The 22,942-nt window shown below is 42.7% G+C and overlaps 1 long non-coding RNA gene across 1 annotated transcript in view; it reads right to left on the bottom strand.

Annotated features, from left to right (window-relative positions):
- Nucleotides 1-3,308: 3,308 nt before the first annotated feature.
- LOC141987784 (uncharacterized) overlaps nt 3,309-22,942 on the bottom strand; it is an 88,964-nt gene continuing 69,330 nt past the window's right edge. Inside the window, exon 3 of the long non-coding RNA XR_012639619.1 lies at nt 3,309-3,363. This is a non-coding gene — a long non-coding RNA (uncharacterized LOC141987784). The remainder of the gene's footprint in view (nt 3,364-22,942) is intronic.

Genomic DNA, 22,942 nt, shown 5'->3' with positions numbered 1-22,942 from the left:
AGGAGGCTATGGAACTTGGGGAGGAGGGTGGTTGGTTACACAGGTGCTGTGGCAGCGGTCTGTGCTCCAGCTGCCTTTCCTGCAACTCAGCCATACGCTGGAGTGTAATAGTTTGATTCTGCAGCAGCCTCAGCATTGAATCCTGCCTCCTCTCATCATGCTACTGTCAGCTTCAGCCCTCTCTTCAGCCCACCATTTACTCTCCTCAGCCCGCCACCTCTCCTCCCGGTCATTTTGTGCTTTCCTGCACTCTGACATTGTCTGCCTCCACGCATTCATCTGTGCTCTGTCAGTGTGGGAGGACAGCATGAGGTCTGAGAACATTTCATCACAAGTGCATTTTTTTGCCTTCTGATCTTCGCTAGCCTCTGGGAAGGAGAAGATCCTGTGATCCTTGAAACACGTGCAGCTGGTGGAGATGATAAAGGGACAGAGGTATTTAAAAAGACACATTTTATAGCACAATGGGTACACTTCCACAGTAAACCTTGCTGTTAACATTACATACATAGCACATGTGCTTTCGTTACAAGGTCGCATTTTGCCTCCCCCCACCGTGTAGCTAACTCCTCCCTCCTACCCGTGGCTAACAGCGGGGAACATTTCTGTTCAGCCACAGGCAAACAGCCCAGCAGGAACGGGCACCTCTGAATGTCCCCTTAAGAAAAGCACCCTGTTTCAACCAGGTGACCATGAATGATATCACTCTCCTGAGGATAACACAGAGAGATAAAGAACGGATGTTTGAATGCCAGCAAACATACACTGCAATGTTTTGTTCTGCAATGATTCCTGAGTACGTGCTACTGGTCTGGCGTGGTAAAATGTCCTACCATGGTGGACGAAATAAGGCTGCCCCTCTCCCCCCAAAACCTTTTGCAAAGGCTTTGGGAGTACATTCAGGAGAGCTTTATGGAGATGTCCCTGGAGGATTTCCGCTCCATCCCCAGACACGTTAACAGTCTCTTCCAGTAACTGTACTGGCCACGAATGCCAGGGAAAATTAATCATTAAACACAGTTGCTTTTAAACCATGTATACTATTTAAAAAGGTACACTCACCAGAGGTCCCTTCTCTGCCTGGCGGGTCTGGGAGGCAGCCTTGGGTGAGTTTGGGGGGTACTGGCTCCAGGTCCAGGGTGAGAAACAGTTCCTGGCTGTCGGGAAAACCGGTTTCTCTGCTTGCTTGCTGTGAGCTATCTACAACCTCATCATCATCATTCTTCCTCATTCCCCAAACTTGCTTCCGTGGTGCCTTCCTCTCCATTGAAGGAGTCAAAGCACACGGTTGGGGTAGTGGTGGTTGAACCCCCTAAAATGGCATGCAGCTCATCATAGAAGCAGCATGTTTGGGGCTCTGACCCGGAGCGGCCGTTTGCCTCTCTGGTTTTCTGGTAGGCTTGCCTTAGCTCCTTAAGTTTCATGCGGCACTGCTTCAGGTCCCAGTTTTGGCCTCTGTCCTTCATGTCCTGGGAGATTTTGACAAATGTTTTGGCATTTCGAAAACTGGAACGGAGTTCTGATAGCACGGATTCCTCTCGCCATACAGCGATCAGATCCCGTACCTCCCGTTCAGTCCATGCTGGAGCTCTTTTGCGATTCTGGGACTCCATCATGGTCACCTCTGCTGATGAGCTCTGCACTCACCTGCAGCTTGCCACGCTGGCCAAACAGGAAATAAAATTCAAAAGTTCGCGGGCCTTTTCCTGTCTACTTGGCCAGTGCATCTGACCTGAGAGTGCTATCCAGAGTGGTCACAATGGAGCACTCTGGGATAGCTCCCAGAGGCCAATACCATCTAATTGCATCCACACTACCCCAAATTCGACTTGGCAAGGCCGATTTCAGCGCTAATCCCCTTGTCGGGGGTGGAGTAAGGAAATCGATTTTAAGAGCCCTTTAAGTCGAAAAAAAGGGCTTCGTCGTGTGGACGGATGCAGGGTTAAATCGAGGTAACGCTGCTAAATTCGACCTAAACTCCCAGTGTAGACCAGGGCTAACTCACTATTTTAGTTAATTTTCTCACTCAGGTCCCCATGTAGACAAACTCTCTGCCCAATTTAGGATTGTTCTCCCATATAAACTTTTCTGCAGCGTGCCATTCTGGAGTTGGCCCTTTAAATTAGGCCCACTAACACAGCAGCAGCCCTAAAGCAGCCATTTTGTATCTGGTTGCTGCTTGCTGCATTTCTTCTCTCTTCCAGCTGGTAAGTACACTTAACTCCTGTAACGTTTTCTCTTTCTTATTCCTGACTGACTGTCACTTTCTGACAAAGCTTCATCCCATAGATGTTGATAAACGCAAAGAAGATCACCAGGAGTAGGGTAAGAACCATAAGAACAGCCATACTGGGTCAGACCAAAGGTCCATCTAGCCCAGTATCCTGTCTTCTGAAGTCAGTAATGCCAGGTGCCCCAGAGGGAATGAACAGAACAGGTAATCATCAAGTGATCCATCCCATTGCCCATTCCCATTTTGTTGCCCAGTCACCCAGCTTAAGATCCCAGTACAAATGTGCTATATTCTCTAAAACAATGATTGATCGGATTTAAAGGTGACCTACAAAGGAAACAAAAAGTTGGGATTATGCCCAGATCAAAACCTTTTTGCTTGATTTTTTTGTTAGAAAATCAGGCGTAATCTGCTATAGAAATTTCTACCACAAGTGGCGGGCTAATGAAAATGGGATCACCCAAGAGAGTAAAAGCTCATCAGTTTAGAGAAGATGGGTTTTTAGGAAGACTGTACAACTCTTTGTTTTGTGTTTGCTTTTGTTAACGTCTGTTTACTTCCAATGTCCAATGAAGATATGGGAGAAAGGAAATCTTTGTTTAATATTTAAACTTCTACCCTTTCAGTTAAGCTGTGAGATCTCATGCTAACCATGTCTGAGACTCCAAAAAGGCTTCTATCAAAACCAAGGAATACTCGAGCTGATATTCCTGATCATTAGAAGGTTTAAAAAAAAAAAAACAGGAGGAAACAAAATCTTTTAAAAGCGAAACACAAACCTTTCAGGTCTATAAAGAATTAAAAAATGGCTCAAATACATCTTTAAAACAAATTCTTTGAAGGTCACTTTTTTTTTAAATTAAAATTAAAAAACAAGTTTCAAGTAGTATAAGTGTTGCTACCCTGAATTAATGTGTCTGTTCAGTTTGTTGGAATGGGTATGTAGTCATGGTTGATTTATTATCATGAATAATTTCTGTTTCTCCGTATGCTGCATAGATATTCTTGTAAGTATGTGAATACTTTATAATCTCTTGTGAGCGGAGAAGAGCTGTGGAAAATCAGTGTTGTTTTACTTTATTCATCTAACAGGTCCTTTAAACGACAGTAGGAATCACCAGTTTGGCAGACTGCAAAGACAAAAAGAGGAATACCAGAGTTCATTTTGAAACACAGATTTTAGATACATAGGTAACTGACTGTATATGATTTTTTATCTTGCTAGATGTTTAATGGAGTAATGTCCCATTGCATGGAAATCAGAAATGGAAAACTCTACTGGGTTTGAGATGCAGGGTTAAGCACTCAGAAATATTCTTGAGTGCTTTGCTCAGTCTACCTTGAAATTAATCAAGCAGTGGGACATCAGCCCCTGACCTCCAGAGACTGAAGGCATATTGGTGGATGAGTATTTACTGATGTAACTCCCATTCATTAGCAGCAATAACCACACTGCACGTAAATCTTACCCACTCAGTGAGGTGAGAGTGATATCCATTGATACATAAGAATGGCCATACTGGGTCAGACCAATGATCCATCTAGCCCAGTATCCTGTCTTCTGACACTGGCCACTGCCAGGTGCTTCAGAGGGAATGAACAAAACAGGGCACTTATCCAGTGATCCATCCCCTGTCGGTCAATCCCAGCTTCTGACAGTTAGAGGCTTAGGATACCCAGAGCATGGGGTCACATCCCTGACAATCTTGGCTAATAGCCATTGATGGACCTATCCTCCATGAGTTTATCTAGTTCTTTTTTTAACCAGTTATAGTTTTGGCCTTCACAACATCCCCTGGCAGCAAGTTCCAAGTTGACTATGTACTGTATGAAGTAGTTCTTTCTTTTGTTTGTTTTAAACCCGCTGCCTCTTGATTTCATTGGGTGACCCCTAGTTCTTGTGTTATGTGAAGGAGTAAATAACACTTCCTTATTCATTTTCTCCACGCCATTAAATGATTTTATAGACCTCTCTCATATCCCTCCCTTAGTTGTCTCTTTTCCAAGCTGAACAATCCAAGTCTTTTTAATCTCTCCTCAGATGGAAGCTGTTCCATATCCCAATCATTTTTATTGCCCTGGTCTCCACTTTTTCCATTTCTAATACATCTTTTCTGAGATGCGGCAACCAGAATGCACATGGTATTCAAGGTGAGGGTGTACCATGGATTTATTTAGTGGTATTATGATATTTTCTGTCTTCTTATCCATCCCTTTCCTAATGGTTACTAGCATTATTAGCTTTTTTGACTGCCACTGCACATTGAGCGGATGTTTTCAGAGAACTATCCACAATTGGTAAATACAGAACAGCATCCCTAGATTTTTGCTGTATTTAGGGCAAGAGGTCAAAGTAGAATCCAAGGCTGGCTTCTTAGCACAATAACCATGCCAAAATTCCTCATGAATTTTGTGTAATTTTCATTCCTATGTGAATATTGTTCACAAGCTGAAAGTGTATTTAAAGCAGAGATGGATTATGGTTTTGTGGGGCCCTGGGCCGGAGCAAGTGGGAGTCCCTCCTAACCCCTACCACCTGCAGTTCCTCCCCACCCCGCCCTCTGCCCCCGGTGCTCCTGCCAGGGAGCAGGGTCAGGGCGCAGGGGCTTGCCCCATCCCATCCGCCTGGTGCTCCTACCAGGAGTCGGGGCATGGGGACTTGCCTTGCTCCACCCACCTGGCAGTCCTACACCCTGACCCCACTCGCTGGCAGGAGCACTGGGCGGGTGGAGAGGGTCAGGGTGTGGGAGTGCCCATTTTTCCAGGGCCCCCTGTCATGTGGCCCAGTGGCTATTCTGCACTGATTTAAACCAGCAATCTTGCAACAGTGATTGGTATACAATCATCTAAAATATAAGATGAGGGAAAGTGCTGGCACAATAATTATACTTAGTACTCAATAGCATTTTTCATCTTTGAAGTGATTCACACATATTGTTTAATCAATCTTCACAATATGACTGAGGTAGGTCAATATTACTGTCCCCATTTCACAGATGGGTAAACTGAGGATGAGAGAGAAGGGTTGTCCTTTGCCCAAAGGCAACAGAGAGAGTCAATGAATAATAGTTGAGAGCTTCCTGGCCCCCAGTTCTATGCTCAGAGTGTTAAATCATGCACAAGTTTTCTTTCAATTGTTTGCCATGCCTCTGGAGCTCGATAACCTAAATAAGGCTTAAATTCCATCCATATTCAAAACTTGTGTGTGTATATATGTGTGCATTTTCTCCATATCCATCCCCATCTGGGGGGGAGAGAAAATATATAGATATTTATGAAACTGTTCTAACTGCAGCTGTGCATCTCCGCCAAACCAGAAGCCTCACTAATACGATGTGTGGGAGTAAACATAAGTGATTTACTGACTTTTAGGCAGTGAGAATATTCCAATGAATAAGAGGTAACTCAATATTTATCTAGGCCTTAAAAAGTGGAACTGCTTGTAGCGGCCTGGCTTTGGGAGGCATGTGCAGATGGGGAAGTTTTTTTATCCCTAATTTATAACATAGGCTTCCCTTTAGATAGAGAAATATCTGTTTTTTAAATTGAATTACCATTGGGAAACAGCATGGATTTAGAATACAGGAAAAGAAAAAAGGATTTTTGTAAGCTCTTACAAATTTTGTGGACCCCCATATAGTTTTTAAAATTAATAAACCTCAAATTCTCATCCCACTAAAGAAAACCAAGTCAGAAAAAGACTGACATAAACACATGTTAGGAAATGCACAGTTAAGGACAAATGCAGCATTGTGATGTGACTGAAGCCACTGAGTGTTTCACTGTGCTTAAAGGTTGGGAGGACATTATTCTTTTCTCCTGTATCTTTGTGTTGCAGCAGGGAGGACATGTAGACGTATGATTTGGCATTTTCTAAGATCATCTCTACTGCAGGGGAAAGCATCTACTCGTTTGTCATCCCATATACTCAAGGACTGAGAGTATTTGGTATTTGTAACAAAGGCAGGAAGTTGGAGCTGGCATAGGGATGTATGTCTCTGGTGTTGTCAGGTGCTAGAACCCTGCATGAGGATAGAGAGTCATTTCTACAGACTCTCACATCTTGCATATTAGGTAAATAGGCACCCATATTCCAGCAATGGCCAGCAACAATGCAATTGCACCCATTATAGAAACAACGTACGTGCTAGCAGATAGACAGAGATCAGGTATTTTTATCACATCATGATGACAGCAGCTCTGTTTTCCAAGACATAGTAGAGGCTTAGCACCAGGTGCAGCTATGCCATTGCCAGAATATGGGTACTCATTTTTCTAGTGTAGACTCTTAGGGGCAGGTAGATCTTGCTAACTCCCCCCAGAAAATAGGAGGGGTCAAAGGTCTCTCTGGGGAGAGGAACTAGGGACTGAGAGAAACTCTCGGAATAAGCCCAGCTAAGGAATAAGTTTAGGCTGATGGTTGTGTGGTTAAAGAGAGAGGCAAACCCCCGAAAGGTTTTTACACTAATTTAATGACTATATTGCTGGGTTGAGAGGGCAGGGTTTGGGCTCGGTCCATACAGAATGTTTGGTACTTTAGTTGCATTGTCTTTGCCAGCCATTCATGGATAAGCTCTACTTTGTACAGGTGTTCACACCTTCATATCCGATGAACTCCTCTTCAGCAGGTACTGTGTAGCCATGAACTACTGTAAGTGCCCTTTTACATCTGACATTTCAACATGTTACCTTCCCATGCCCAGTGTCACTCCTGATTCTGTTTGGGGCTATACAAACAATAAATGCATAAACATTACCACTGTTAATTATAACATGTCCGATTTCATCGATTCTCATATTTTTAAAGCCAGAAGGGACTGTTTTGTCTGATCTCTTGCATAATGGAGGTCATGAAATTTTGCTGAGGAATTCTTGTATCATGGTTAATACACTCTAGCTCAACCAGAACTTATCTTTCTTTTAGAAGGACATCCAATCTTGATTTAAGGACTTCAAGTGATAGAGAATCCGTCCCTTCCCTTAGGAAGTTGTTTTGACCGACATTCTTTTAAAAAAAAGTGAGGATATACCAAGAGCCTTGACTAAAGCTCAGGTTACTTTGCATTCGATCTTACGGTGGTATAAATAGGTATACCTCCTTTGAGGTCAATGGACTGTACCAATTTTCACCTGCTGAGGAACTGCTAGGAATAGAACTCAGGATTCCTGATTACCCATTCTGTTTCCGATACACTTGGCCATCATTAAACTTGATCTGCTACATGAAGTTCCTTAGTTGAAGTAAACTTCATTATTGGTTAAGTATTTCCATATTGGTTGAAGGGCTATATATCCTTTCCTAGATTTCTCCAGAATGGACTTGTACAGTAATTACTGAAGACAGGACTGCCAAAACCCCAGACCCAAACACCCCTGAACTCTGGAGAATATGGGTTCTGGAGCTGAGCTTCTCTGATAATTATCTTCAGTGATTTATGCCCTTCCTGTGTGACCCTTTTAATCATGTCACCTCTGTGTAAATGTGGCAAGCGACAGTGTATGTCAGCAAGTCACTGAAGATGGTTTTTTAGATCATTTTAGTAACCTTGTGTGATAGTCTGCGGTGTGCCTGATTCTGCCAAAAATCAAGCAGTATGCAGTATGCCTGATTTTGCTGAAGCCTGAGCCTGATCTTGCAAATACTTACACACACACTTAATTTTAATCCACTGAGAACAGTTAAGCATGTGAATAAGTGTTCGCAGAATTAGGGTATAGGTCTTTATTCTGGACTGAAACCTTTACTGCAAGCCATGTAATCTGGACAGTTTTTGTTTTGCACAGATTTGTTTTCCTGGCTGTGACCGTTCTCCTGGCCTTGATCCTGCACCATTAGCGTCTATGGGATCTTTGTTATTGACTCTAACGAACATAGGACCAAGCCCCAATTGACAATCATACAAGAGTCACCGGAGCCCTTACTTTTTAATTTTTTTTAATCTCATGATTTTTAGGTGCCTGACAGTTGAACTTTGAATGCTTGGGGTTGGTTATATTGTTTGCGGACGATACCAAGCTGGGAGGGTTGCAAGTGCTTTGGAGGATAGGATTAAAATTCAAAATGATCTGGACAAACTAGAGAAATGGTCTGAAGTAAACAGGATGAAATAAATAAGGACAAATGCAAAGTGCTCCAGTGAGGAAGGAACAATCAGTTGCACACATACAAAATGGGAAATGACTGCCTAGGAAGGAGTACTGCAGAAAAGGATCTGGGGGTCATAGAGGATCACAAGCTAAATATGAGTCAACAGTGTAACACTGTTGCAAAAAAAGGAAACATCATTCTGGGATGTATTAGCAGGAGTGTTGTAAGCAAGACATGAGAAGTAATTCTTCCACTCTACTCCACACTGATTAGGCCTCAACTGGAGTATTATGTCCAGTTCTGGGCACCACATTTCAGGAAAGATGTGGCCAAATTGGAGAAAGTCCAATTTGGCCACATCCAATTTAATAAGGTGGGTAGAAAGCTGGCTAGATTGTCGGGCTCAACGGGTAGTGATCAATGGCTCCATGTCTAGTTGGCAGCCGGTGTCAAGTGGAGTGCCCCAGGGGTCAGTCCTGGGGCCGGTTTTGTTCAATATCTTCATAAATGATCTGGAGGATGGTGTGGATTGCACTCTCAGCAAATTTGCGGATGATACTAAACTGGGAGGAGTGGTAGATACGCTGGAGGGGAGGGATAGGGTACAGAAGGACCTAGACAAATTGGAGGATTGGGCCAAAAGAAATCTGATGAGGTTCAATAAGGATAAGTGCAGGGTCCTACACTTAGGATGGAAGAATCCAATGCACCGCTACAGACTAGGGACCGAATGGCTAGGCAGCAGTTCTGCGGAAAAGGACCTAGGGGTGACAGTGGACGAGAAGCTGGATATGAGTCAGCAGTGTGCCCTTGTTGCCAAGAAGGCCAATGGCATTTTGGGATGTATAAGTAGGGACATAGCGAGCAGATCGAGGGACGTGATCGTTCCCCTCTATTCGACACTGGTGAGGCCTCATCTGGAGTACTGTGTCCAGTTTTGGGCCCCACACTACAAGAAGGATGTGGATAAATTGGAGAGAGTCCAGCGAAGGGCAACAAAAATGATTAGGGGTCTAGAGCACATGACTTAGGAGGAGAGGCTGAGGGAGCTGGGATTGTTTAGTCTGCAGAAGAGAAGAATGAGGGTGGATTTGATAGCTGCTTTCAACTACCTGAAAGGGGGTTCCAAAGAGGATGGCTCTAGACTGTTCTCAATGGTATCAGATGACAGAACGAGGAGTAATGGTCTCAAGTTGCAATGGGGGAGGTTTAGATTGGATATTAGGAAAAACTTTTTCACTAAGAGGGTGGTGAAACACTGGAATGCGTTACCTAGGGAGGTGGTAGAATCTCCTTCCTTAGAGGTTTTTAAGGTCAGGCTTGACAAAGCCCTGGCTGGGATGATTTAACTGGGAATTGGTCCTGCTTCGAGCAGGGGGTTGGACTAGATGACCTTCTGGGGTCCCTTCCAACCCTGATATTCTATGATTCTAAGTCCAGAGAAGAGCAACAGAAATGATTAAAGGTCTAGAAAACATGACCTATGAGGGAAGATTGAAAAAGTTGGGTTTGTTTAGTCTGGAAAAGAGAAGACTGAGAGGGGACGTGATAACAGTTTTCAAGTACATAAAACATTGTTACAAGGAGGAGGGAGGGAAAAAAATTTCTTAACCTCTGGGGATAGGACAAGAAGCACTGGGCTTAAATTGCAGCAAGGGTGGTTTAGGTTGGACATTAGGAAAAACTTCCTAACTGTCAGGGTGGGTAAGCACTGGAATAAATTGCCCAGGGAGGTTGTGGAATCTCCATCATTGGGGATTTTTAAGAGCAGGTTGGACAAACACCTGTCAGGGATGGTCTAGATAATACTTAGTCCTGTCTTGAGTGCAGGGGACTGGACTACATGACCTCTCGAGGTCCCTTTCAGTTCTATGATTCTATGATATTGGGACATTATTTGAATATATCAAGGCTTTACAGAATAAGGGTCAGTTCTGTTTCCATTGATGTCAGTGGTAAAAGTCCCAGCCATATAGGCTCTGGCCTCATGTTTATTGTAATTTAGAATCCAAAGTTTTTGCTCAGGGATTTGTAGAGCTGGTGTGTTCACTTTCAGGTCAGTTGAATTAAATAGAGCTGGTCAATTTTTTTTTCAAATGGCTTTTTAACAAGAACAGAAACTTTTATGTAAAAATTTCATTTTGTCTGATTTTTTTTCTGTGTGAGAGAAAAATCAGACACTAAAAATGTATGCTTTTAGTAATCATTTTTGGGTTTTGGTAAACATTTTTCAGAAAAAACAACAAAAATCATTTTCAGTTTTTCTGGGAGGAAAATGAAAACATTTTAAGGGTGATTTTGAAAAAAAACACTTTTAAAAATATTTCCTGATTAAAAAAAATAGTAATTTGGCTTTTTTTCAACCAGTCCTAGAATTAAATTTGAGCATTTTTTACAAAAGAGTTCAAACACCTATTAGTACTAGTGTTTGTTTCTGTTTTATTCAAATAATAAGTCACATAATATAATTACATCACAAAGATGGCAATTTATAAACCAGGAATGCTATCCCTTAATATAGAAACACAAGATGTAATTCAGAACACAGCATGGGAACTTGATCAGAGTACACTAAATTGTCAGAATATAAAAACAAACCTTCCTTTTAAAATAAAGAATGAGAACTTGAAGGAAAACAGTTCCACTTTGTTGGTTATAAGAGTACAATTTGTTGTGCTTTTATTTGAGTTCTCTCCAGGAAGTCAAGTGACCCGGTTGTCTCATACACACCGCTAACACCTGAGTAAAGTCAGATCTGAATCCACTTTGGTATTTGCTTGTTTAATCAGATGAAGGAAAGGAAATTAAATATTTGAAAGGAGGAAACCATTGCTGACCCAAATTAGACTCTGTGGCAGGGTATGGGTCTGTTGTCCTTCCTCTGTTAGAGAAGAAAAAAATGGAATGGAATTAGTCCTAGAGCAAGAACAGTTTACCAAGATGGCCAAACGTTTCCAAAGAAAACAATCTGGTCTTTTGTGTACTTTTACCCTACACTATACAGATTTCATGAGGGAGACCAGCATTTCTCAAACTGGGGGGTCCCAACCCAAAAAGGGGTTTGTGGGGGGGGTCACAAGGCCATTGCAGGGGGGGTCACAGTATTGCCACCTTTACTTCTGTGCTGCCTTCTGAGTTGAGCAGCTGGAGAGTGGCAGATGCTGGCTGGCTGCCCAGCTCTGAAGGCTGCAGCACTGCCAGCATCAGCGCAGAAGTAAAGGTGGCAATACTGTGACCCCCCCACATACACACACAATAGCCTTGCGACTCCCCCCCCCCACCCCATCAATTTGTGGCATCATCTTTGGAGCATCATGTTATATGTTGGCTGAGTGCAATATTAAAAACAGTGAAGTACAATTGGCAGTTAACTGTGACAATTTACACTTGATCTTTAGTGTCTAAAGCTGCCCATTCACGTGTGGAGTCGCTGTGAGATAGGAGATACAGGGCTGGATCATGAGCTAAATTGTCAGGTTCTACTGCTTTCTGCAACTGATAACTTTTCTACATGTAACCGTTTTAAGCCTTTCCATTAAATCACTAAAAGTTCTTAATGAAACTTCAGCCACTTGGCCCATATGGGTTTTATATGAAAGCACAAAGGCTACTAAATGGAAATGAAACTCTTTGACCCATATGGGTTATATATTAAGCTATGTGTGCGGTTTCCTGGTTACCCTTTTGTAACAATCCTCAGAGGAGCCAATTCGTAGTTAAATGAATGGCTTATTAAACAAACCAAATAGAATAACAGGGCAGTGTTTGTTAGGACACAGATGGCTAGTGCATGATGCTTCGGGCATGCTCCCCCCTTCTCGTCATAGCCAGACTGTCACCCTTTCCTGTGTCAGGTTTTGATAGCCCTCGACCTGCTCCCTTTCCTCCCATCAGCCATTGCTTTGGTCAGAAAGAAAATAACACATTAATAAAACCTAATTCTCCAGTGATGGTGCTATTCTGCAGAACCCTCCCTGGAAATCCGTTTCTATTGACTGTCAGAAAGCAGCATGTACTGAAGTAGCCCTTTTGTGTAAATTGCTCAGTGTAGCAGGGTGTACAGGCTCTTAAGGAATCTAAGGGGCTGATCCTCATCTTGGTGACTCATTGTTCCATTAAAGTCTTTTTACTCCATTTGAGGATCTGCCCCAAGCGGGAATCCTTATGGGTAAGAAACACCCTAGGCCCAATGCTTAGGCCTGTGATGGCCCTGCCACCCCATTCTTTTCTTCTGCTCTAATGGTGGGGGTGGGGAAAGGAAGCTGTGGTTTGCCTGGAACTTGCTAAGAGTTTGTCTACATGGCAACATCCAGGAAAATTAATCTGAATTAAGTAAAGGTGTGAATTTGAAGTGGATTAGTTAAAATGCATTAAATCTCTGTGTGAATACTGTTGAGAATTTAAGTGGCCTTACCTGGGTTTAGCATAATTCATTTTGAAAGTGATTTTAAGACAAATCAGACTATGGCCTTTTTAATTCTGAATAAGTGTGTGCACATAGGGGTTTAATATGGCTTAACTAATTTAACTTTCCTGGATATCCGTGTGGTAGGAAAGCAACATCCTTCGCTAATGAAATGGGCTCTAGGAGGAGGACTAAGAGGAGAAAGCCAAGAGAGAGGCTGATCCCACTGGGTGAATTTTATAGCCTAAGTGTTTTGAGTTGAATCAAAGGGAACTCTACCCACAAAAGGTTCTTTGACATCTGACCTTTCTGTTTTAGCTTGTAAAACTGAGTCTGCTGCAAAGTTGTTGTTGTTATTTGTTGTTTTTTTTAAAGGTAACCCTGGAAAGGTCTGATTTCTGTGCTTGAAACTACAAGACTGACTCGAACTGCTTTTTTATAGAAAAAAGAGAGAGAGAAATCTTTTTCCAAAATAATTTTGAAATTTCAAACTTTTCACATTGCAGGCATGAAAAAGATGCTTTTTTCTTTCCACAACGTTTGCATCAGTTTTTGCATTTAATGAAAGTGTTCATAACAGTTTTGATTTTAAAAACCTCCATGAAAATGAGTTTGGTGAAATCACTGGTCCTCAGTTCCCAATCTGTAAAATGGGGATAATTGCATTTCCCTCCTTGCCAGAGAACATGTGGCACTCAGTACTATGATAATAGGGGCATATAAGTAGCGGAGATAGATGAGCTTAACTTTATGCACTGTGAATACGGAGTCACACTGAAGTCAACAATAATCAATGGGACTATATGCAATGTGCATGCAATGTAGGATTGGAGTCCTTGTTCCAGCACGGTTCTTGATAATTTTACAGACAGAAGAATTCCATTAATCTGACACTTCTGAACTAGATCAATAAAAATCCCTCTAAGTGCTACCCAGAGGCATTTATAAGTGGGACCCTGACTTTGTAATATATTACATTTTACCTGCGTCTGAAGTCTATTGAGCAATCATTCTCAGGTGTAATCATCCTTATCCAGTGGATGTGACATTTTATATTGAGTAAGAATAATGATTAAACCTAATTTGGTAATTTTTTTCAAAGTAATTTTCACAGGTCACTTTATTAAAATTAAAGGAGGGGTATTAATAACATTTGGTAAGTTGATACTATTCTGGTGCACTGTTAAATTCCTTGGACCAGTTATGGCAATTAAATGGAAGTCATTAGTCAAACCCCTTCCAATTTGTTCTAATGAGATGCATATTGATTTATAATGAAGGTTTTTTAAAGATTTAATGGAGCTTGGGAAAAAATTGGTTAACCTGTAATTTAGAAAGTCTCTAAAAGAACAGACATTTATAAATTTCTGTTACATCGATGCAGCATATTTATTTTTCTTTCTGTGATTGCTGTAGATGTACGTGCTGCTAATACTGGTTACTTGATCCTACAGTTGGATCCGCATGGGTGTAAGGATCTGTCTGCACAGATCCAAGTACAGCATCAAGCCTAAATTTACTGTATTTGAGGAGCAGCATCAGCAGGATTTTCTTTAAAGACTTGTTTCTGTGCTTTAGAAGTTTCAGAGCAAAGAGAGGTTTCAGAGTAACAGCCGTGTTAGTCTGTATTCGCAAAAAGAAAAGGAGTACTTGTGACACCTTAGAGACTAACCAATTTATTTGAGCATAAGCTTTCGTGAGCTGTAGCTCACGAAAGCTTATGCTCAAATAAATTGGTTAGTCTCTAAGGTGTCACAAGTACTCCCTTTCTTAGAGCAAAGAGAGCTGCTCTCAGTTTAGTACATATGCAGTGAAATGGGCTTCTTTGACTTTATGATGTGTTACTGTTCCACAAATGCAGCTCGTGATGCAATGTTACATCACAAATCATAAATATAGGAAAGCAGTCTTGTGTTGGCACAAATATTCAACTCCCCCACCCCACCACCACCACCTTTGAATGGAGTGAGGCCAAGAGAGCTCAAAGTTCCTGCAGACACAAACAGTAAACCCCTGGCATGTTTCTCAGCAAGTCCCTTTTCAAGACTGTTCCCAGAGCTATGTAGCAGGTCACAATTGCTTTCCAGCATCATTTTCAGGACTGTATATAGGCTTGAAAGTGTTCTTACTGTACACATGGCAGAGCTGGGTTGTGTTTCAGAAATATCTTCCAATATCAAAGATGAATAAAAGCTCTTACTACAGTCTCTACCCAAAAAACTTGTGTATGTTGGAAGAGTTTGAAACAAAGTTCACTTTTCAGTTACCTCAAGTCTTAGGTTTTAAAACCAATTAGAAATCAGAATTTGGTCTCCTTAACATTAACAAGCAACAAAATCACAATCCTAGAAGAGTTGGAATTGGAATCACTTTATAAACAGAGAGAGCTGTTTATAAACAGAGAGAGCTGTGGCATGAAATCTCTTGCCAGGCCAAAAGTACTAGTGGTGGATGATGAAAGGCTCCGTATTCAGAATAGGGTTGCCTCCTTTCTAATTGCCCCTGCTCCTCCACTTCCCCCTAATACTCCGCCTCCACACTACCGGGCTACTGCGAAGTTAAAAAGACTGCAATAAGGGGCTGTTGTTTCCTGTTACGTTGAACAAGCACAGAGCAGGGTGGGTGAACCCACATTGGGCTGCTGTGAGGCCAAAATACTGGGTCATTCTGGACTAATACACTGCAAAAGAGACGGGGATTAACCCCAAAAAACCCTTGCCATCTCAGAGGTGACACTGGGGTTAACAAACCATCAAAAATAAAATATTGCTCTTGCACTGGGTTAGAGAGAAGGAAGACAAGCCCTGGACCTGGACTCTGGGATAGGTTCATCATTGCCTAGGGTCTCCCTGCACCACCTCCACCGCAATCCCCAGGGATTGACTAGAGGGTGGTATGGGCAGGGCAGGGCTAAGAAGAGGCCTGGCTGGAGCAGTCCTGTTTTACAGAAGATTTTTATCCCTGCAATGCCCTATGGTTGCCACTGAAGCAGAGACTTAACTTGGAGCAGTCCGAGGGGCTGCTTAGCTGCACAGGGAGCCAAATCAGTTGCCAGAGTGTGTGAACAGAAGAGACAATTCCCTTGTGTGCTTGCACCAGTGCAGGGCTGATCTGCCCCTTAGGGTCCCCATCTGGGTCCAAACCTCTTTCTGTGACCGAACGAATGCCAACACCAACTCTGAGCACCCCCCAGCGCTTTAGGAAAGCTTGTGTTCATCCCAGGATTTCAAACCACCCAGTTCAAAAGTGTTTGGGTACATGGTGCTAGTTCTGCCCATTACAGTACTTAGTTCTCCTCTGTTTCTACAATAGAGACACATTTTGAATCCTGGGGTTTGATCTGGAGTTATTTCTAAATAATGTTATAACTAGCACAAATGTTTGCATTTGTTGAAAGAAAGATGTCTTGAAAGTCAGAAATCGAGATGATGCTTTGTCTCCAGAAAAATATGGCTTGAAAATAGACCAGTGAGGGAATTATAAGTGTATAGTAAATCCGAAAATCTCTTTTTATGCAAAACGATGCAAAGTTGTACCAGTTTAAAAAAAAACAAAAAAGATTTTGCATTTCTTTCCAAAATTATCAAATGTATCTATTTCCACAGAGTCAGAAGCCCTTGTGCACAGCATGGTCACCAGACTGAAAAACTCTCTTCCTTCTTAGCGCTCAGCTCATCCTTCAGCTTGTTCCATTGAGATGCTGTCTCACTGAAATAACAAATGGCAATGATACCTGCATAAATGTGCTGCTTAGCCTCAGTTCAGTGTGGTCCTGCATTTGTGCTTAAGCAGATCTTTACTAATAGACATAGAAACCAATGACAGTTCAGTTAAATTGATAGTATTTGAACAGGTTGAGACTTGTTCTTATTTAAAAACACACACCCCTGTGGCATAGAATGGAAAATTTCTCAGAGAGCATGGTTGGCTCCATAGTTTCTCTCTTGGAGTCTCAAAAAGAAATATGTGAGGCTTTACGATTGGAGCCTTTCAAAAGTTACTGGTGATTTTGGGTGCCCAACTTGAGACACATAAAAGGGGCCTGATTTTCAGTAAGTTAAGAGTGCTCACTGTTGGAAAATCACACTCTTTTGAAGAAAGAATATCAGAGGTGGTTTGATCAAAGTGTATAAGTACCTTAATGGGAGAAAATATTGGGTACTAAAAGGCTCTTTAATCTAGTGGAGAAAGGCATAACGAACCAATGGCTGGAAGATGTTCAGACAAATTCACTTCAATCAGAGCAGGATCTGAATGACTAATGGAATGTGGTTGCTGATTCCTATGTAAATAGGCACTGTTTGAATCAACAGATCTGCTCGGTGTGTGTAGTTAGGGTCATAGCTGGTCCCTCTAATGGAAACAAACCAATTTTACTTTTTTTTTTTTTAATATACCCTTGGTGGCTCTTCAGAGCCAGCACAGCTAAGAGAGAATGAGCTGGAGTCTAGTCCTTCATGTGCATCATCATCTGAACTGGTTACTAAATTCCACTTACATCTGTGCAAACTCTGTGAAGGTATTGGGGTTGTACAGGTGTTACTGAGGAACTAAAATAGTCCCTACACCTATGATGGTGAAGAACATGAAGGAAATAACCCAGCATGTCTTTCAGATCCCATACTGGCAGGTTAGAAAGAAAACACCCTTTTACCTGTAAGAGGTCTGTCTGATCCAGAAATCCTTGAGACCTAATACTCCTGATTCCCCATTCTGTTTTCAGACGAGAATTGCGCCTTAATGTCCTTTTTATAAATACTGCATGTATGCTCGACGGTTTCTGACCGGTGCATTTCAACCATTAATAAAAGGTTTACTACACACTATAAGCAGTAGTATGCAGAAGGAAACACCCAACATTAGAAACACTTTAATTTGACTTTTTTTTCTGATGTGAATTCTCAACTAAATCAAAAATTTGACTTTTTATTTTTTTTAAACTTTTTGAGCTTAATAGTAGAGCAGCATGTAGGGAGTTCCAATCTTTAAATTTGGCCACCTTAATAGGGCATATTTGACAATCCATTGGCACGTAGGCATCTAACAGGTCTAATTCGTCTCCTAGTGAAATCACCAGAAACTTTGCTACTCATAATCCTGTAGATGTTAAGGCCAGAAGGGACCGTTCTGATCATCTAGTCTGACCTTTTTGCATGGCACATAATATCTGCATCAAACCTGTAATGTCTGTTTGAGCTAGAGCAGATTTTTTAGAAAGCCATCCAGCCTTGTATATTTTCTAAGTGTAGGAATGGTGCCAGGAAGGTTATGTGGGTTTGTGAGAATCTTTATGAGATACATATGCCTTATTTAGGCACCCACATTGGAGTATTAAGTCTACTCTAGCTACAGTTACTCTTATTGTGCTTCCTATACTCTGTGTGCCTAAATACTGAAAAAACTTCCTGGATTTAACTCCTATGGGAAGAAGAAAAAAATATTTTTAGCTCACTAAAAAAAGAACTACATCCTTTTAAAAGAGAAACTAATTTTATGTGACTGAAATTGGTGATAACACGTGGAAAATATTGAAGTCATGAACTAGGCTCAGCTACATAATCTTTCAAATGTATGCATTTTATATAGCACTATATTTAACGAGTGGCCTGTTTCAACACAGACCGATATATTCATTATACACGTCTCGGGGTGCTGGGTTTTAAAGCGAATTCACTGCCTGCGAAAGGTGCCAGGTTGACCATGCTGAAGGCACACTTCTTAGTTTTCCTACAGATCTGGTAAACCCTGGGCAGTAGCTGTGAAAGCCAAGTTGCCAAAGCAAACCTTGAGCTGAAGAGACTGTGCAGCAAAGGACAAACCTCAGAAACACAGGTGGTCAAAAAAACATCTGAGCTAAACACATGGAGTTCCCCTTCCTCCATGCTACCCACCGTGATTCCCCAAAGGCCCTGCGCCTTCTCTGGATGTGTTCCTCTCTGTGGCAGGCCCCAGCTACCTCCACCACCCTCTGATGGTGGTAGGATCTCTGGGAAAGAAAGGATTGCTGGTGAAACTTTCACCCTTTGGATAGCAAGGGCTATCACATGGTGACAGCCAGTGCTATTCACCAGTGGTGGCAGTGACCTTCCAGAGGATGCCTACCCTGTCCTTGCCCTTTGTCTCCGAGCAGTACTTCTAGTGACCCCACAGGCCAGTGTGTTGTGTGTCCTCCTTTCAGCCCCATCCATGAGGGACTCTGAGTCTTGCTACAGCCCCCAGTTACAAAGCTTGACTCCAGCGCAAGATGGAGAGACTTGCACTTTTAGCTCTGGAGGTTCCCCCAGTTCCATTCCCGATGTGCTAGCCCTGATGTCAGCCATCCCAAAAGCACTTAAAGGGAGTGGGGAGGATAGGGCTGTCTCTGTCTCCTCATGTTTACACCTCCCTGTGTATGGGAGTGGTTTCTGCTAGTTAATCAAACTGGATTCAGCCTACTTCAGAAGCAGTGGTGGCCCCAGCTCCCTCATGACGTGGGTGGATGAGTGTGGCCCTCTACCTTCTCTAAAGACAGCAGCTCTTTGTAGAGAGGCACCAGCTTTCTCTTCCATATCAGGCTCTAGTTCTTCAGAGCAGAGATGATCAGGGCACCATCGCCTTCCCTTCCCCTCCAACACTGACAGCAGCTCTTCAGTAGGGTGGCCAACTCTCTCCTCTTACTCTCTTGCCTCTCCAAATGAAGCAGTGGTAGTAATGTAATATAATGTAAGAATAGTAGTAAAAGAAAAGTGGTCCAGACAGGAAGGGGATCTATGCTCTGAACGTGCCATTTTGTGTAAATGTTGCTACACAGCTTTGTGTAGCTTCCCCATTGGATGTACCCTTAGAATTCATAGTCTACTTCTGAAGCCTGAGTCTTTGACCTACAGCTGCTGAATGATGGGTCTCCCAACAATCTTTTTATTTGTCTCAGGGGAAAGAGACCACTTCCTAGCACGCACTCATGAAACGAGCCTCACAGGTACCTGGAAACATGGGGTTTACATTTTCTCAAGTAATCCTGACAAATGATAGCCCTAAGATCTTGGCTACCTTGTGAAACACTCCCTGCTTCACTTTTCTAAATTCTTTGTTTTGGTATTGCTTTAAAAATGGGTATCTTTAAAATCAGCGCTTAAGCAGGGTTGGAAACTAGGTTTTCCCTCCCAGGCTTTCAGGAGGGTTTCTGCTAGAGTTAAAGGATGGAAGGTATCAAGCTCCACTGAGCATTCCAGGACAGAGGAAAGAAAAGTTAAATTTATCAACAGAGAACAGGGTAGATTTTTCTATAGTCTGTAACTCTTGAGCCAGTAAGTTGGGTTTTAAAAATAGGGGGGGAAACCACATTTTCTTTGCCTAACTGCTCCAATTTTCAAGTTGAATTCCATGTTCACTCCACAAGTGGCTGCTCCTTCAAGCAGTCAAATAACTGGTCCATGATATTTCCAGATATAGTACTGTACATCCTTCAGTTCCCTTGAACCCACAGTGACCCAGTATAATTGCGAGTGGGTATTATTCTGCATTCCATGGAAGCAGGAAGCATTTCAAGGAATTGATGTGACCTTTTTTCCCTGCAAGCTTTTCCTGCATTATGCAGAGAAAAGTAACTGGAGGTTGGGGGGAAGGGAGGTGTAGAGAAATTGACTTAGAGCTTATTTACATGATACAAGCAATGCTCACCAGATAGGTGTGAATTCTAACACACACCAATGTGTTCTGCATTACATGGTCGCTTTAGAACCTGCTGGCATGCACTAAAAATTCCTTAGCGCAAGTTACTGTCGTACTGTTTCACCGTGCCCTAGATAACCTCTAGTGCATGGCGCAGGGGTCTACATGGGTCAGTTAGTGCACAATTGTTGGTGTGCATTAACACCCCCCTGGTGCCCATTGCCACACCATGAAGATAAGCCCTTAAAAGTCCAGTAGAACTTTACTGAGTTGTAAACAGAACTGGCAGTGAGGGGTGTGGCAACATATACATAAGAAGACGCCAGAACAACAATAAAAACAAAGGGCCAGATCTTTATAGAGCACAGCTCCTAAGGCACCTTTTGTTCTGGACTCTCTCGAACCTCTGGCCACTTATTTAGCTGTCTAAATAGGAGCTGTTGGGTGCTGAAATCTTTTGGAAAATCTTGCCCTAGAAGCCCTATGGTCTCGTACCAGCTGTTCATTCTCTTCCTGTACGTGAATTTTGTGCTCATGGAAGGTGCTGACTTGACAGCCCTGGATAATGAAGTCCTTCATTTATCCTAAAACAAGGTGTAGTTTGGGAAGAGGCAGGGCAAACTTCCTCACCATTCACCTGGAGGGGTCTCACTCCAGGGCTAAAAATAGCAGAGTAGATGTTCCCACTCAGGCTGGAGCCTGGGCTCTGAGACCCTCCCCACTTCCTGGTGATATTAACCCTAAGGTCAATGGTGAGGAAGTTTGCACTGCCTCTTCTCAAACAACATCTGCTATTTTTAGCCCCATAGCCCAAGCCTTAGTCAGTTGACCTGGTCCCTAAGACTCTAAAGCTTTGTCTACACTGGAACCTGAATGACAAAACGACAAAACACACCCCCCCAAACCACAGAAGTTTTGCCAATGAAAAGCGTCGGTGTGAACATGCTTTGTCGTCAGTAGAACTCTCCTGCCGAAAAAGCTATCATCGCTCGTTGGGGGTGGAAGTCTTTTGTCGGCAGGAGAGCTCTCTCCTGCTGAGAGAGAGCACCTACGCAGCTGCGTGCCTTTTAGCAGCCCGGCTGTAGCAGCACAGCTGTGTCACCAAAAGGTGCATAGTGTAGACAAAGCCTAAGACTGCCACTGGATTGTTTGCTTTTAATTTTCAGTGCAGAAAAACCCAAATTCTTTCTCACCAGAAACATCTTAGATGCTTAAGCCACCTGACTCTAGGGGAAGGCTCCCAATTAAGGTTTGCAAATTGAGATAAGTGCATCCCTGCAGTCTGGATTTAGGCACTTATCTCTGTGAGAGGACAGGGCTTCAGACACACACCTCTCCTCAGATTTTTTCATTGCCTAGCTTAGACGGGGAGGCACCTAGCATGCTGGCTTTTGTGAATCTCATTCTTAGGCGCCTATCTGTCCTCATTCATTGTATAGGGAGCCTAGGTGCCTAACTTAAGTTTTGTGGATCTCTGTGGAGTCTCAAAAAAAAAAAAAAAAAAGAGGAGGACTTGCGGCACCTTAGAGACTAACAAATTTATTTGAGCATAAGCTTTCGTGAGCTACAGCTCACTTCATCGGATGAATTCAGTGGTGTCTCAGTGATTTTTCTAGGTGCTGTAATGTTAAGCATCACAGTGCCTCAGTCCTTTTGTGGATCTGGGCCTATATCCTTTCAATGTTAATGTCTCATTTTAGATTAAGGGAATCAACAAAATGGCATCTGCTCCTGCAGACAGGCTTCTTGGAAATCTAGGGTTGAGATGGTCAATGCTGACCACTCCCATGGGATAGAACTCTGAAAAATGCCTAACTGACTTAGGAGCACAAGTTCCATTGAAAGTTCATGCAACTTGGACTCTGAAGTCATTTGGACTCTTTTGAAAATCCCACCCATAAATTACAAGTCAGGGTTTGTGTGGCTAAATCCCCTAGTCAGCACTGGAAATCTCAACTGTAAAAGTTCAGTGCTCAGGAAACAGTGACACAGCTACATACACCCTACCACACTGAAAATACCAGACGGTACAATATATCTGTAGATGAGTACCCCACACTTCTAATGCATCCAATGAAGTGAGCTGTAGCTTCTGCTCAAATAAATTGGTTAGTCTCTAAGGTGCCACAAGTACTTCTTTTCTTTTTGCGAATACAGACTAACATGGCTGCTACTCTGAAACCTGTCAGTTAGCATATAGTGTCTGTTAGGGCAAACAGTTGCTGACCTGGCTGTGGGTGGTCAGGCCTAGTGGAGAGAGTGAGAGTTCAGCCTACTGGTTAGAGCTGTGTCCAGGAGACAAGCCAGGGATCAGTACCAGAGGGGCAAAAGCCAAATGAGAGAGGCAGAGGGGGTAAACCAGAGTTGTGAGCCAGGGATTAGTACCGGAGAGACAGAAGCCTATGTGTTGTTGCAACTATTTTTACTGTAATGTGAAAGTGAGTGCCTTCTGCCTTCTGCCAAATGCCAGAATCAGAGGGTCAACCAGAGGCATAATGCAGAGCAGGGGGTCAAAGTAGAAATGAGCACAAAGCAGGGTCTGGAACAAGGGCTAGAGCGGGGCAAG

Source organism: Natator depressus, chromosome 5 (genome assembly GCF_965152275.1).
Source record: "Natator depressus isolate rNatDep1 chromosome 5, rNatDep2.hap1, whole genome shotgun sequence".
NCBI lineage: Eukaryota > Metazoa > Chordata > Testudines > Cheloniidae > Natator > Natator depressus.
This window is presented reverse-complemented; position numbering and strand designations above follow the sequence as displayed.